Source organism: Carica papaya, chromosome 1 (assembly GCF_054855325.1).
Source record: "Carica papaya isolate Zhongbai chromosome 1, ASM5485532v1, whole genome shotgun sequence".
Lineage (NCBI taxonomy): Eukaryota > Viridiplantae > Streptophyta > Magnoliopsida > Brassicales > Caricaceae > Carica > Carica papaya.
The window spans coordinates 19,303,871-19,322,314 of record NC_142309.1 but is presented as its reverse complement, the minus strand read 5'-3'; positions in this window follow the sequence as shown (position 1 = coordinate 19,322,314).

Genomic DNA, 18,444 nt, shown 5'->3' with positions numbered 1-18,444 from the left:
GTGGAGGCTCCTCTCCACTAACTGTGTCTTGGCCAGAACGGTCGAGTATGTTTTGAGTTCTAGTACAAATAAATGCTGCTTGATCTATGGGCGGAGGCCCCACTGGAACCTCCTAGTCTTCCTACCCTCATCCATCAACGTCTTAGGGGAGTATCGACCTAACTCCAGGAACTTACGAGCATATTCTGATACCGACATGTTCCCCTGGACCAACTGGACAAACTTCATCTCCTTCAGATGTCGGATGTGCTCTGGGAGGTACTCTGCATGAAAGGCTGTTAAGAACTGTTCCCAAGTAACTAGAACAGGTAGGGTGGTCTGCTTGAGTTCCCACCAGCGGTCTGCTTCTCCCACCAGCATGTAGGTAGCAAGGGTGACCCTCTGCTCGGGAGTCACTCCTAGGGTCTTGAAGACCTTCTCTGTCTCCGGCAACCAGTACTGGGCATCTTCAAAGGAGGATTCCCCATAAAAGTAGATGGGTTCAATTTTCTGTACCTCTCTACATAGCTTGGATCAATCATGGAAGGAGTTGGGTCCCGCGGAAGAGGGACTGGGCCAGGCTGAGGATAAACTGGGGGGCCCTGTGGTGGTACTTGCTGGTATGGTGGGGGCACAGGATTATACTGTGGCGGTGCCGGGCAGTACTACAGCTGGGGCACCGGATTATACTGCGGTGATGACACCAGGTGATACTGTGGAGGGGCAGGCTCGTACCGGGGTGGCTCGGGATCCTCCCGCTATAGTGGTGGCTTAACCTGTGGTAGCGGGGGAGGGTCGGGTAGCTCCCTTCTCTCTTATCGACCTTGCTGGGCAGCAATGAGTCTCTCCAGCATCTCAAATATTCTGCCAATGTCCTCCCAAAGTGAACTATCCCGGGCTGCTCAGTTTAGTGAGAACCTTCCTCTTCTCATTTATTTGTACCTACATTTCACAAGGAAGGGTTGAGTAATGATTCATTCGTTTGGTGTTTCTCTAAGTATCACTATGTAAGGGACGAGTCCGAGGAATGCGACTTTGATACCAACTGTAACGACCTCAGAAATTTAAAAGGAAATGTATATAAAGAATATGAGTGCGGAAGTGAAATAAAAGGTTCTGATTAATATTCCTTACACAATAACTTAAACGTACTAACAATATCAAAAAATAAGTCCTCTAAAGGAAATACTAGAAATGAAAGACTATAAGGAAACTAATAAACATCTAGGCATCTACTCGCTATCTTCTTGTGGATCGGGCTCGGGAACCAAGCCCTCCTGATCTGAAATGGTTAAGTAAGAAATGAGCTACACTAGCCCAGTAAAGATATCACACTATATCACTGTCATATAAGTAAAGGTTGGTAGAAAACTAAAAACAACCAATGGAGTACCAATTTTGAATAGATTCATTTATCAATAATCAAACCATTTACTATCCACTTACCTCAGTAGGATTTATAAAAACAACCCATGAAAACAACAACATCATATACATCATGAATTCATACATAATCTATAACATAGCACATGTCATACTTTTATATTTCAATCATCAAATAACAATTGTCCCCTTTTCATCAGCCTACTAGTATCTATGGAAATCCATAGGGGTCCCCGCTACACGTGAACTCTTCCCTTAACAAACTTAATTTCCATGGTCGTCCCCATACCCTGTTCGGTATGGGCGCTGAACAATAAACCTCAATACCCCGTCCAGTATGAGGGTGAAGTGGGTCATCCTCATACCCCGTCCGGTATGGGCGCCGAATAATAAACCTCAATACCCCGTCCGGTATGAGGGTGAAGCGGACTGTCCTCATACCCCGTCCGGTATGAGCGTCAAAATATTTAAAGTCTCCATACCCTGTCCGATATGAGACAACGTTCCCGGTAGGGTTTTCTATGGACCCAGTCCATCCACCATCTCTCAGGATATCTAGTGAGGTTGTCATCTTATCCAATTATCAATTCACACCCCTTTCCTCTTTTTTCCTTAGTCTCCATTACCCATTCAAAGATGAATACTTAAACAAGCAACGTGCATCCAACAAGGCAAACATATCTTAGATTCAAAAAATCAAGCAGTAGTAAAGTAAACAGTGATTCATGCATTCAAAACCATAGAATAAATAAACTAGATACCATACTGTATTTAGACTGTAAAATAAATCAAACAGGAACTGACAGAGAAATATGTTCGGTTCAGGCTCCATTAGCAATCGTAATAAATTATGCATATCTATTTAATTTATACAAATACAGTTTTATCATTTATTAGACTTTAAACCCGTGATAGGAAATAGGGTAAAGGGTCATTACTTAATTCGACGTCGAAAACTGGATTTTCACTGCGCCTATGGGTAGTCCCTGGATTCCCTGAATTTTTTTCTCGGGAACTGAAACGCGCTTACGGTACCTACACGTGTCCCAAATAACTCAAAAATCAGACTCAAGGCCTATTCAACCAATTTCAAAATTTCGGCATGGCAGCTCTGCCACGAGCGGCGGCACTCCGCCTTGGGTTGGCTGTTTCTGACAATTTTCGGCTGAATTCAGCCAAACTTGCATTGATTCCTGTGAGAAAACGCTCCTAGGGCCCTCTGTGGGCCCAAAAAACACTGAAAACTGAAACTTACCGGCGGCGGAACTCTTCGGTGCGGCGGCTCCTCCGGCTCGAGTCGCGATTTAGTGTTTTGCTCCGATCAACCTGCAGAAGAGGGAACGATGGTCACAATGGTGGAAAAATTACATCGAACGGTAATCGGAAAGGGCCTTATCGGAGGCAAAATTGAGAAAACCTGCGGCGGCGCTGCTAGGCTTCGGCGGTATTTTTTGGCCAATTGGCCGGTATTTTTGCTCCGCCATAGGTGGGTTCAACATCAAATTGTGAGCCAATGGGAGAATTTTTACCTCGTTTGGTGGCTAGAAATTGCTCCGGTGCGGCGGCAGGTGGCAGCGGTCAGCTCCTCGGCAGCTGGGCTATCTTCTCTAGTGAGGGGCTCTAGCTGCTAAGGTTAGAGTTTGGGTGCGGATGAGATTATTTATAACCATCCGCTTTTAATCTGAGTCGTCCATCCTGATTCAATCTGGGCCGTCCGATCGCGATTAAATAGGAAATGAATCTGGACCGTTCATCGCGATACAATCTGGGTCGTCTGTGCACAATTCAATCTGGGCCATCTGTGCGCGTGCAATCTGGGCCTTCCGTGTGTGTTTTTGATCTGGGCTGTCCGTGCGCGCGGGAACGGATCTCAGCTATTCGATCGCACGCACGCGGATCGCCCACGTGGCTCCCTTCCGCGTGGCCTCCCGCATCAGCGTCTCTGCCACGCGGCGTGTCTTGGTTGGCCAGAGCATTTGACCAGACTGCTGACGTGGTGCAATTTTTTTAAATTGCGTTTTGATCTCCGATTTTCAATTTTTTTTTCAAAATTACCCCCAGAACCCAAATTTTCACTCATTTTTCCCAAAATTATTTTCCATTAAATCCCTAAATAATTTTTGCATTATTATTATTATTATTTCTATTTAAATGAATTAAATTAAATTAAAACCATATATTATTACATAATAAATCATTATATTCATATAATAATTACAAAAAATTAAAATAAAATAATAATAAAAATAAAAAAAGAAAAGGGTTGGGGTGTTACATATTGTGTATCCATATTTAAGTTTAGATGTATGTATGTATCAGTAGAGATTGTGTGTGTGTGAATATAAATATATATTCTGTGTGAAACATGTAGTTAGAGTACATGTAACATCCCAAATACCTTGATAGGGTATAAGGGTACCTAATAACATAAACATATATGAGTGTAATAGCAAATGTATAAAGTGGAAGCTAGAAATCCCTTACAACTAAAATATAAGATGAGTATTTATACATCTAGAACCAACGAATGTCATCGAATAAAAACACAGATAAAAGTTACTTAATTACAAAATACTATTTATCAAAGTGCGGATAAAATAAACACTCGTAAGTACACTAGGGATCCAAAGAAGAGTCGAAGTACGCTTCGAGAGGCAACATTGCGGGCGGCTCATCGTTATCGTCATCTAAGAGGCCCTAACATAAAAAATGTGAGTGTCATGAAACTCAGTAAGGAAAATAGTATTAAGATTATACTGTTAAAATTTTAAAAGTTATTAGTCTCACATATGTTTTCGCAATAAATACATACCTCAAAGATCCATTGCAGTACGACATAGTTAAATATTTAAAAAAAAAAATAGTTGTTTTTTTAAGAAAAACCTTTTTCATATATCAGCATAATAGTAATTCATATTCATAGGCAAAATCTGAGCTATTACCAAACAAAAAGTAATAGGGAGAGGACATAACATAAGAAATAATAACATTTTTACGCCTTTTACCGATTTCTTTACGCGAAACTGTTCTGATATATATCTACTGAGGGTAAAAAGAATTTTCAACTACTACTGTGAATGACGCTAGACCAGATCATATTAGCACGTTTTGGTGTGTCAGACCAAATAAGGGTGGGATCTATGACCACGACTATACGTCGCCACTATGGCCCCTACCTATGGTTACACGTATCTCCTCTAGTTAGAGGAACGTTCATCATTCACAATGAGTAGTTTACCAACATATTCAAATTTAGAGGCAGAGTCAGATACATAAACAAAATAGAAATATAAAGTTCTCGAAGATAACAGCCTAATGAAGTTTATATATATATTTTTCCTTTTCTTATTTCGACACAAAACCATCATTTTCAGAACAAATATAAAACAATCAACATAATGCAACACGATAGTACATTAAAATTAGACCAGGCAACAAACAATAACCTGCATAATCATAATTTAGTTATTTTATCTAAAAAATGCACTTAGAGGTATACATAGAAATACAGGATCCCTTACCAATAATTGGCAAGAAATCGGATTCTTAGAAGTGGATGGGATGAGTGTTTTACGTCTAAATTTCCTTTGGTGACCCATACAATTTCCTTCCTTACTTCCTCTTTCTAAAACTTCACTTTTTCTCTCTAGAATCTCACTTTTTCTCTTTAGAATCTCATTTTAAGAAGAAGGAAAATAAATGTGAGTGGATATATGAAAGGGAGAGGTGCCCAATTTATAGGAGTTGGGGATCATTGGATGTGTGTCATGTGGCACACATCATAGTCGTCCACGTGGCAGCAAGGGAGAGGTTTCCAAGGTGGGACCCGCACGGCAGGGTGAGCCATACCCCACAAGCGCATAGGGCATGGGCGCATTGTGCGCACAATAGGCATACAGCATGCGCACAGGTGCTAAACCGCATAGTGTCTTCGCACAGGGCACCTGCACGCACAGTGCCAACACGCAGGGCACTTGCACGCACACTTGCATGCACCGTGCCGCGCACAAGCACTTGTGTGGCTGTGCATGCACCTGCGTGAACGCAAGCAAACACAGTGTTGTGCACGAGCACCTCTGTGTGTGCACGCGTAAGCGCGAGGGCACCTGACTCACGAACACATGATTTTTCCCCCGTCTTTCGTTTTTTGATTTCTTTGTTGTTTTTATGTTATTTCCCTGAAAATTTCTAAATATTACATACACATATTTATTTAAAAATTCTCTAAAATATGGGTTAGTTCTTAAAAGCAAGCAACTAAAAATATACATAAAATATTAAATATAAGTGGCCTTAAGGCCCAAATAGAGTTTTCAACCCCACGTTTAAGCGTAGAGGTCTCAGGGTGTCACAGTACATATATGTATTATGATATGTGTGTGTATTAATATGTGTGTACACATATTATTCATGTGAATGTGTAATCCATGTGTATATAACAATGTATGTTTTTTTGTTTAATTGTGTGTAAAAATTAAGATAAATATATTCGTGTTAGATTATTTGTAAGAATCAGGAACCTTAAGTTAATATAGATTTTAGATTTTTAAATAAGAAATTAAATAAGTTGAATAGATCTAAAAAACAAATACCAAAGAAATAGAGACTAAGTTAGTTAGAGAAATAGATTGCATAAGCCACTAGGAAATATAAGCATATGAAATAGTTTTAGAAATAGAGAATTTAAGTAAATTTAAAAATAAATCGCATAGTAAGTAAATAGAAGAATAAGAGAAACTTTTATGATAGAATAAAAAAATTGTGAAGAATTAATAAGACACTTAATTCGTTAGTCGTAAATCAAGGAGAAGAGAGTGTGTCTGTGGCTGAAGTTCAGCGGTTATGGTGAACCTTCGCAATGATAGTTTTGTGAAACATAATCCAGACGTAGATAGATATTTTTGAGTGTATGGGTCACCTAGCAAATATACTTGTTATGACCAATATGAGATTGTATGTATGTATTATCTATATAATAGGAGGATCCTTTTTTCCTCTCATTGATAGTGATATAACAGGCATCGCACGATGGTAACCCAAATAAGTTTTAAAAGACTAAGTAATGAAATTATAAGTTCGAGTAGAATGATATGTATGGGTGAGAAATCCAAATTAAATCCGAGTATACAGATTCGTGTGTGTGAGCAAATTCGTTTAGTTTTGAGAAAAATGTGAATCCATGTTTATGTGTGTACAACTTTTGTATATAAAAAGCTTATGTAAGAGGAAAGAGTGATAAGCAAGAGAATGAAACTAATATTAAATGTGAATAGAGGAAATAAAAGTGTGATTTAAGATGAGAATAAGAGTTAAATGAGAAGAGAGATGACTAGAATATGTTTCATTTATTCATCCGTTTTATTGTGTATTTTGATTATGATGACTTGTTTGATATTTTCTCAATTGTAAATATTACTATATTTTATATATTATATTGATGTATGTACGTAAGTTTCCGTTATAGAATTCTTTTTTTACTGAGCTCGTGAAGTTCACCCCAATTCACTCTATTCAGATAAAAGAAGATAAGAAGTAAGTTCAAGATCAATAGAAGATTGTGAAGAAAACTTTATTAGTTTATATTTTAGAGTTATAAATTAATTTAGATGTCTCATGTATATGTGAATAAATAATTATTTAGTTATAAGGGAAATATATTAATACGTAATATGTTGTGTATGTGATATTTATTGGTTTTATTAATTAGAAACGTTGTGCAAACATCCATGTCGTCAATATTGGAGTTCGGGTTATTACAAATAGACAAGTTGATAATGTGAATGGATTTGCTATTCTGAAAAATAAATGGTTGTAGATTTTTTATTTTTTTATTATTGAGTCATTCTCTATGATTAATGGATGATTTAACAAACCTTATTAACTAGCTGAATATTTTAAAAATTCTTTTGTACATGGGTTGACATATGCCCATACTAATATAATTCTTTATATTTTTTGTAATACCCAAATTAATTTTATTGTAATTTAAATTAATTTTTAAATATAATTTTTGAATTTTTTGAATTTTAATTTAATGTAAAAATAAAAAAAATAGGAGTATGATGAAATTGAAAATAATTTTGGAAAAAATGGTAAAAAATTGGGTTCTTGTGGTATTTTTAAAAAAATCAGAAATTAAGGGTTAAAATACAATTTAAGAAAGTTGTGCCACGTAGGACGCCCAGTCAGCAGCCTCGACGAACCGGAACGCGTCTCGTGGCAAGGGACGCTGACGTGGTGCTATGTGGGAGGCCACGCGGGCGATCTGCGTGTTCACGATCGGACGATCTAGATTCGCTCTTCTGCACACGGACGGCCCAGATGCGTTCCCTCCCCAAACACGATCGAACAGTCAGATTTAAACGCGATCAACAGCTATATTCACTCTCTATTTAATCGCGATCGGACAGTCCAGATAAAATGCGATGGACGGTTCAAATTAAAAGAGAAAGGATATACATAACCCTCTTCACACCAAACTCTAACCCTAGCCGCCAGACACCCTCGCCGAACAAGAAAACTCAGCCACCGGGAAAGAAAGCCGCTACCACTCGCCGCTGAGCCGGAGCCACTTCCAACTGCCAACAGAGGTAAAAATTTTCTTCTTTGATCGGAATTCAATTTTAAACATCCTCATGCCCGAATCAGAGTAAAAAGATCGGCAGATTAGCCGAAAACTGCAGGTAAAACTCGACAGCGCCGCCGCAAAAAATTTCAAAAAATGCCTCCGATGAGACCCTTCCTGATTCACGTTCTGCGTAATTCTTCCACCATTATAATCACTATTTCCTTCTCTACAGGTTGACTGAAGCAAAACACCCAACCGCAAAGGTGAGCTAGAAGAGCCACCGCACCGGAGAACCTCACCGCCGGTGAGTTTCAGTTTTTCATTTTTTTGGGCCAATCGAGGCCCCTTAATGTATTTTTTCGCAGGGATTAATGCAAAACCAGCCAAAAATAGCCGATCAGATACAAACCATCGCCACGGGCAGTGGCGCCGTCGCTAGAGCACGGCGGAGCCGCCGTGCTAGAATTTCAGAATTGGCCAAGAAGAGGTTTTGACACCAATTTTGTGTTTTAGGGATATTTATAGGTACTTGTAGCACGTTTAATCCCTTGAAGAAAAATTCAGGGAACCTGAGGACCACCTGTTGGCACAGTCAATAAGTTTAGCATTTCGGACATCAATTTGAGAAAGAATCTCTCACTTTATTCTCTGTTATAGAGTTGAAGTCTAATTAACAATAATACAGTATTTTGTACAATTTAGAAAACATCTATAATTAATTACGGGTTATTACAGTAAGTAGACGGTAAATGATTTTATTTATGATAAATGATTTTACTAAATTAAGAACTCTATTAGTTGTTTTTATTATTTCTACCAATCTTCATTTCTGTGTCTGTAAGTAGCGTGATATTCTTGCTGGACTAGTGTAGTTCATTCTTTTATTAACCATTTCAGATCAAGAGGACCAAGATTCAAAGCCTGATCTAGAAGAATGTTGCGAATAGGATGCCAATTTTATTTATTTTCTAGTTATTTCTTTAATTTCTCGTATTTCTCTCAAAATGGTCATTCCCGTAGCCCTACTTGGTACTTTAAGTTATTGTGTAAGGAATGTAAATCCTAACTATTTATTTCGCTTCCGCACTTAATTTATAATTTATTTCCTTTAAAATTTTTGAAATTGTTACAGTTGGTATCAGAGCCGCGTTCCTCGGAAACATTCCTTACACAAAAATCCTTAGGAAACACCAAAAATAATGAATTATCACTCAAACGTTTCTTGTGAAATGCAGGTACAAATATATGAGAAGAAAAAGGCCCCTACTAAATCGAGCAGCCCGAGAGGGTTCGCTACGAGAGGATGTTGATCGGTTATTTGAGATTCTTGAGAGACTCATCGCTACCCAGTAGGCCCAGGAGGAAAGAAGGGAGCTACCTAACCCTCTCTCTGCTGCCACAAGTTGAGCCACTCCTGCAGCGAGAGGATCCCGAGCTACCCCGGTACGACCCTGCTCCTCCACAGTACCACCCGGCACCACCACAGTATGATCTGATGCCCCAACCACAGTACCACCCAGTGTCATCACAGTATGGTCTGGTGCCTTAACCACATCACCTAGCACCACCACAGTATAATCTGGTGCCTCCACCGTATCATCCAGTACTACCGCATGGCCACCCACTCCAACCTCAGCACAGTCCAGTCCCTCTTCCACGGGACGCAACTCCTCCCATGATAGACCCAGGCTACATCGAGAGGTATAAAAGACTTAATTCATCTACTTTTGCAGGAGGATCCTCCTTTGAAGAGGCCGAGTACTGGTTAGATGAGACAGAGAAGGCCTTCATGACTCTTGGGGTGATTCCCAAACAGAGAGTCATCCTTGCTACCTACATGCTTGTGGGAGAGGCAGCTCACTAGTTGCAACTCAAGCATGCCACCCTGCCCTTTCCAGTTACTTGGGAACAGTTCCTGACAGCCTTTTATACAGAGTACCTTTCATAACATCTCCAACATCTGAATGAGATGAAGTTTGCACACTTGGTTCAGGGGGACATGACTGTATCAGAATATGCTAGGAAGTTCTTAAAATTCCGCCGGTATTCCCTTGAGATCATGATGGATGAAGGTAGGAAGGCAAGAAAGTTCTAGTGGGGTATCTGCCCTGAGATCAAACAGCAGTTATATATGTTCAAGGTTAGTATTTACTCGGTTGTTTTAGCCAATGCATAGTTAGTGAAGAGGAACCTTCGTATTTTCCCTCTAGCAGTAGGGAACCTCAGGCCCTCGGCTCCACACTGCAGATCAGTACCTACTGCACCTGTTCAACAGAACAAGAGACCCAAGTCGATGACTCAGGCTCCCCCTCAGGTTCCAGCAGCAGGATGCAGTAGAACCTATCAACACTGTGGTAGCGCCCAACATTATGCAAGGGAGTGCCCGAGGAACCAAAACAAGACCAAACCTCCTATCCTGGACAGGGTTTACAACCTCACTCAGTAGGATGTAGAAGCCAATCCAGACGTGGTACAAGATACATACACTATCTGTAACCATCATGTTTATATTTTGATTGATACTGGTGCATCGCATTCATTTGTTTCACATATTTTTACATCAAAATTAAATGTATTACCTGAAAAACTTGATTCTATGTTATTTGTGTTTACTCCTGGGAGTAGGACACTACTGGAGGAAGTTGTATACAGAGTCTATGTCATAGATATAGCACATAAGAAATTAAGTGTGGACCTAATAAAAATTGACATAGGGGACTTTGATGTAATTTTAGGAATGAACTGGCTAGCGGCATATCATGTCATCGTAGATTGTTTTTGCAAGAAAGTTGTATTCAACTCTCCTAATGATGAGTCATTTAATTATTAATAAAATTCATTAACATTTGTTTCCCTCATGATAAATTCTCTTATTATCAAGTACTTTAATCCGACTGTTTTCTCTAACTAGGCAAACTCAAGAAAGAAATTTGTATTCAAGAGATTCCAGTAGTCCAAGACTTTCTAGATGTGTTTCTGGATAAACTACTTGAACTGCTAGTGGATAGAGAAGTCGAATTCACAATAGATCTTCAGCCAAGCACCCAGCCTATTTCAGTTGCTCCTTACCGTATGAGTCGTGTTGAGATGGAGGAACTGAGGAAACATATCACTGAATTGCAGGACAGTAGATTCATTCGACATAATTTGTCCCTTTGGGGTGCTGGAGTCACATTTGTAAGAAAGGGATATGAGACGTTGAGGTTATGTATTGACTACAGAGGTCTGATAAAATTACAATCAAGAACAAATACCCCCTCTCCAAGATCGATGACCTTTTTGATCAATTACAGGATGCCCAGGTCTTCTCCAAGATAGACCTGCGTTCAGCTTACCATCAAGTAAAGATCAGAGCAGAGGACATTCCCAAAATAGCCTTTCGAACCAGGTACGGACACTATGAGTTCCTAGTCATGCTATTTGGACTAACCAACGCTTCAGCCATCTTCATTAACTTGATGAACAAGATTTTCAAACAATTCCTGAATCAGTTCGTCATTGTGTTCATCGATGATATCTTGATTTATTCAAAAAGCGGAGAGCAACACGCTCACCATCTGACTCAGATTTTACAGGTTTTTAGAGAGAAAAAATTGTATGCACAGTTGAGTAAGTGTAGATTCTAGCTTGAGCATACTACCTTTCTAGGGCACATTATATCAAAAGATGGAGTGTTAGTGAACCTCGAAAAAGTTAAAGCAGTGCTCGGCTGAAAAAAAATTGACCTCGGTTAAGGAGATCCGTAACTTTTTGGGGATGGTAGGTTATTACTGCAGGTTTGTGGAAGGGTTTTCTAACCTAGTTGCTCCTCTAACTCAGCTCACAAAGAAGAACATCAAGTTTGAGTGGAACAAAGACTGTGAAAGAAGTTTTTCAGAACTAAAGAAACAGTTGACTACCGCACCTATTTTAGCCTTGCCGAGCAGATCGGGTGGATAAACAGTTTATAGTGATGTCTTCTACCTAGGTTAGGTTGTGTTTTAATATAGTATGGGAAGATCATAGCCTATGGGTCTAGATATTTGAAGAGTCATGAGAAAAACTACCCCACCCATGACTTAGAACTTACCGTAATTATCCACGCCTTGAAGACTTGGTGTCATTACTTGTATGGAGAGATCGTTCAGATCTATACCGATCATAAGAGCTTGAAACACATATTCACTAAAAAGGATCTCAACATGCGTCAGAGAATGTGGATAGAACTCCTCAAGAACTATGATTACAACATTTTATATCACCCGGGTAAGGGCAACGTGGTAGCCGATGCACTCAGTAGAAAAATTGTATGTATATTAGCTTACTTGATGGTTTCAGAATGCAGAGTAATAGGAGCCACACAATAGATATGACTTCAGGACCTGAAGAGAGTCACATGTTTGGCCCACCTGACCGTTCAACCTGAGTTAATTCAGAGAATAAAGGAAGCTTAGTCTGTCGATTCTACCCTAACAGCCCTCAAGAAAAATGCAGAACAGAGATTTAATTCAGAATTTTGAGTCTCTGCCAATGGGTTGCTCAGATTCCAAGATAGGGTGTGTGTTTCAGGTGACAGTGAGTTGAAAAGGGACATCATAATAGAGACTCATAACTCAAAATTTGTCATATATCCCAAAAATACTAAGATGTATTAAAGTATGCAACCCCGATTTTGGTGGAATATGATGAAAATAGATGTGGCTGACTTTGTTTTTAAGTGTTTGGTATATCAGCAGGTCAAGGCAGACCATCAACGCCCACGCGGGCTACTTCAGCCATTACCAATTCCGGAGTGGAAGTGGGAACATATCATTATGAATTTCGTGACAGGATTACTTAGGACATGTTCATGACATGATGTCATCTAGGTAATTATTGACCGGCTTACCAAGTCTTCCTACTTCTTGGCCATCAGGATGACCGACCCCTTGAACAAGTTAGTAAGAATGTATATCTGGAATATAGTTAAATTACATGGAGTACCAGTGACAGTAGTGTCCGATAGGGACCCTAGGTTCACTTCTCGATTCTGGTCTAGCTTTCAGCAAGCCATGAGAACGAAACTATCCTTTAGTACTGTATTCTACCCTCAGACCGATGGACAGTTAGAAAGGACGATACGCACACTTGAGGATATGCTTCAAACTTGTGTTCTTGACTTCGGGGGCCATTGGGATGACAATCTACCCCTGATAAAGTTTGCCTACAACAAAAGCTATCAAGTAATTATTGGCATGACTTCGTACGAGGCGTTGTATTACCGCTCATGCAGATCGTCTATATGTTGGGAAGAAGTAGGTGATAGGAAACTATTCGGCCTAGATCTCGTAGAAGAGACTACAGTGAAAATAGTTAAGATCAGGAAGAACATTCAGACGGCTCAGAGTAGGCAGAAGAGTTATGCGAATACCTGGTAGAAAGATTTGAAATTTGAGAAAGGTGATCGCGTGTTCTATAAGGTCACTCCTTTCAAGAAAATCCGTAGATTTGGTAAGAGGGGAAAGCTAAATCACCAATTTATTAGACCATTTGAAATCTTAAACAGAATTGGCACCGCCGCCTACATACTAGCACTGACTTCTGAACTTTTCAGGGTCCATAATGTGTTTAATGTGTTCATATTATGCAAGTACAACCTAAACTCCTCTCACATCTTGGCCCATGAGCCTCTTCCCCTCCAGAAGGATCTGTCCTACGAGGAAGTATTAGTCGGCATCGTAGACCGAAAGAGCAGATTACTCCGCAACCGAAAACTTTCCTTTATTAAGGTTCTATGGCAAAATCACAAACCAGGCGAGGCCACATGGGAGCTAGAATCGGACTTCATAACCTAATATCCCCAACAATTTAATTGAATTAGAAAGAGACAAATTTGATGGACCAAATTTCTTTTAAGGAGATGAGAGTTGTAATACCCAAATTAATTTTATTATAATTTAAATTAATTTATAAATATAATTTTTGAATTTTAATTTAATGTAAAAATGAAGAAAAATAGGATGATGAAATTGCAAATAATTTTGGAAAAAATGGGTGAAATTTTTAGTTCTGATGGTATTTTTGAAAGAAAAATCAGAAACTAGGGGTTAAAACGTAATTTAAAAATGTTGTGCTACATAGGACGCCCAGTCAGCAGCCCTGACGAATCGGAACGCGCTGTGTAGTAAAAGACGCTGACACGGTACCACGCAGGCAATTCACATGTCCACAATCGTACGACCCAGACTCGCTTCCATGCACACGGACGACCTGGATGTATTCCCTCCCCAAACGTAATCGAACGATCAGATTTAAACGCGATCAACGGTCAGATTCACTCCCTATTTAATCGCGATAAGACAGTCCAGATCAAACGCGATGGACAGCCCAAATTTAAAGGGGATAGATATAAATAACCCTCTTCACACCAAACCCTAACCCTAGCCGCCAGACACCCTCGCCGGAGAAGAAACCCAGCCGTCAGGAAGGAAAGTCGCTGCCACCCGTCGTCGCGCCGAAGCCACTTCCGACCGTCAAAAGGGGTAAAAAAATTCTCTTTTACTCGGAATTTAATTTTAAACACCCACATGCCCAAATCGGAGCAAAAAGACCAGTGGATTGGTCGAAAACTGCGGGCAAAGCCCGACGCCGCCGCCGTAGGAAATTTTAAAAAACGCCTCCAATGAAGCCCTTCCCGATTCCCATTCTGCATAATTCTTCTACTATTGTAATCATCATTTCCTTCTCTACAGGTTGACCGAAATAAAATACCCAACTGTAAAGGTGATCCGGCGAAGTCACCGCACCGGAGAACCTCGTCGCCAGTGAGTTTCAATTTTTCATTTTTTTGATGCAAAATCGGCTGAAAATAGCCGACCAGAGGCAAATCGCCGCTGCAAGCGGTGGCACAGTCACCGAAGCACAGCAGAACCGTCGTGCTGAAATTCTGAAATTGGCCAAAAAGAGGTTCTGATACCGATTTTGAATTTTTGGGATATTTGTAAGTACTTATAACGCATTTTAATCCCCAAAAAAAAATTCAGAGAACCCGACGACTGCCAGTAAACGCAGTCAACAAGTTTAGTATTTTGAATATCAATTTGAGTAAGAATCCATCATCTTATTCTCTGTTATAGAACTGAAGTCTAATTAACAATATTACAATATTTTGTGTAATTTAAAAAATATCTATAATTAATTACGGGTTACTAATGGAGTCAAAACTGAAAATTATTCTCTGTTGATTTCTGTTGAATTGTTTTACAGTTTAAATGCATGATAATATCTGTTGATCGATTTTTATAGTTTTGAATGCATGTATTGCTAGCTTATGTGAGTACAGTTGAATTGGGAAACTAGAATGTGATTATATATTCCCTTATGCATGTTTTGTTTATTTTATGTGATTACGGTTGAATTGAAAAATAGAGAATAAAGGTAAATGAAAAATTATATGATTAAGTGAATGGATGAAACAACAGCCTTAATGGATATCCTGAGAGATGGTGGACGAATCGGTTACATAGGGAACCCTACCGTGAATGTTGACTCATACCGGACGGGATATCGAGACTTGGTAATTTGGCGCTCATACCGAATGGGGTATGGGAACGGCCTATTTCACCCTCATACCGGACAGGATATTGAAGTTTAGTAATTTGGTGCTCATACCGAACGGGGTATGGGAATAGCCCGTTAATTGCAAATATTAAAGGAAATGGTTCGTGCGTTGTGGGGACATTCCTATGAACCCCCATGGACACCAGTAGGCTGATAAAAGAGAAAATTGTTGTTCTAACCAATTGCATATGAAATCATGAGATGTGTTATGTTATTATCTCTATAAGTTGTTTTGTAAATTTTGTTACGGTAAGTAGACGGTAAATGATTTTATTTATGATAAACGATTTTGCTAAATTAAGAGTTCCATTGTTGTTTTTATTATTTTTAGCAAATGATTTTATTTATGATAAACGATTTTGCTAAATTAAGAGTTCCATTGTTGTTTTTATTATTTTTAGCAACCTTTATTTCTGTATTGGTGAATAGTGTGATATTCTTAATGGGCTAGTGTAGCTCATTTCTTTATTAATCATTTCAGATAAAGATGATCAAAATCTAGAGATGGTTGCAAGTAGGATGCCAATTTTATTTATTTTTTAGTTATTTTTTTAATTTATCGTATTTCTCTCAAAATGGTCATTCTCGTATCATTACTTAATACTTTAAGTTATTATGTAAGAAATATAAACTCTAACTATTTATTTTACTTTTACACTTAATTTATAATTTATTTCTTTTAAAATTTATGAGATTGTTATATTTTTATTTTAAATAATAATAATAATAATAATAATAGATAATACCTATCTACAGGCTATATTTAACATCTATCCTCATGTACATGATTTTTTTGTTTCAAGTCCAAAATAGAGTAATTATACAATTCATCAACGCGCCTTACCAGCTTTCCAAGATTATGGTGACAACAGTTAGGCCATACAATTTTACTGGTTCATTTTAAATTTTTCTAAGAAGAAAATCTGGCCTGAACCTGTCTTTATTATTGAATCATTTCTGTCAACGCCCATGGACAACCCCTTGAAACTCCCAAAGCAGGAAAAAGGGCAAAAACAATATAAATAACAAACAAACAGAAGAAAAATGGGATACACATAGGTAAAGTTTCTTATGTTTGTGTGTGTATATATATATATATATATATAAAGAAAGAGTTCTATGGTTTATTATCACGAAGAGGTTTTGATAAAGGAGCAACATATCTAGAAGAGAAGCCATAACGCAAAGAACCTGCAACATCATCATCCCAACATCCATCATCAAAGTTCTGAGCATAGCTTAAAGGATCATACCTAAAACCACCTCTTCCTGCTTTTTTCTCCTTCGCCCCGAAAGCCTTCGCCAAGTAATTACTACACCCTACAGTGCTACTCTTTTCTCTTCTTCTTCCGCTCCTCTCCACTCTTCTTCTCACCCATGGAAGCTTCAACTTGAGCCGACCCCAGCAAGAAAGCACCGACTCTCCATCTTCATGCGGGCACGAGCTTGATCTCTCCATGACCGAAGTTAAACTTTTCCACAAAGAAGCTTTGCTAACGGAAGACGAAGAGATTATTCCTTCTTCTACTTGTGCAAGAGGCAGTGTGGGGTCTGAGATTTTCTGCTTTCTTTTTTGTCTGAAGGATTTTGAGTGTGTGGCAGAGGAGTGGTATGAGCTCATATGGTACCAAGGCGTTTTTTGTTTGTTAGGAAAGAAACGAATGGGACGAGGGATAAATTAAAATAAAACAAAAAAAAAAAAAAAAGAAAAAGAAAAAGAAGCAATCAGAGGAGCAGTAGAAGAAGGAATAATATGTCCTTTTATGTCATTTCAGGTTAGCGTGATTGTGTAATAACGATATGTAGATGTATATATTTAACTAAATCAATCCAGTTTTAAAAATTGCTCAAATAAATTACCAAAAGTATGAAATTAAAATATTAGTAATTGTTGGAACATAAAACTACCTTCTGAAACAATTTAAAACGTATTGTAAATAAGTGATTTATGACATCACAATAGTTAAATTTAAAAAAAAAATAAAAAAATACGACTATATATGCAGAACTAACGGTTATTATTTGAAATGAAAAACTTTTTACTAAACAAAATTTCAAGAGTTCTCAACAAAAAATTTAAGAGAACAATATTTATAATTAGGAAATATTCTTTTGTTTTAAAAGAAAAAGACGTGAACCAATGTTTATAATTGTGTTGCCATAATTAGCATTTTACTGATTTTTTTTATTATTAAAACTATGATAACCAAATTAGCCTAACTTTTTTTTATATAAATAATTATAATAGATTAAAAACTTGACTTTATTTTTTCTGTATTAAAAAATATTAGAATTTATTTATAATAAATCTATAAATTATATAAAATTTATTTATAAAATAGAATTTCATTTAATTGAAAAGATATGAATTAAAGTGACGTAATAGTTAAACATATATAGAATTTCATGTGGAGTTAGAAAAATAGATTTTAAAATTTTCTTAAAATTTGTTAAACTTAATATTTCAATTTCATATTATAAACTTAATTTTTACCATTTTATATAAAATTCTTATTATCTCCTAATTAAAATAAATTTAGTTTTTAAATAAATTCTATATAAATTTGTATTTTATTATTGTTAAGAATTATTTTTTGATTGATTTGTCTGTCATTAAATATAACAATTTTATATATACAGGCTTGTTCCCATAATAGAAAAAGAAACAGATAATTAGTTATATAATTAATTACAAATTATATAATTTTCTCTTTTAACTTAATTTGTTTCCTCTTCAACATTTTAATTTATTTTCTTTCTGACATCTTAATTTAATTTCTTTTAATATCATAATTTTCTTCTTATTTTAATAACTTGATTTACTTCTTTTTTAATCATACAGTTTTTCTTCCTCTTTGACAATTACAAGTACAGCCCTAAAGTAAAATTATTTAAACTAATTCTCTTAGTTGTTAAGCATCCTCCTACTTAAAATA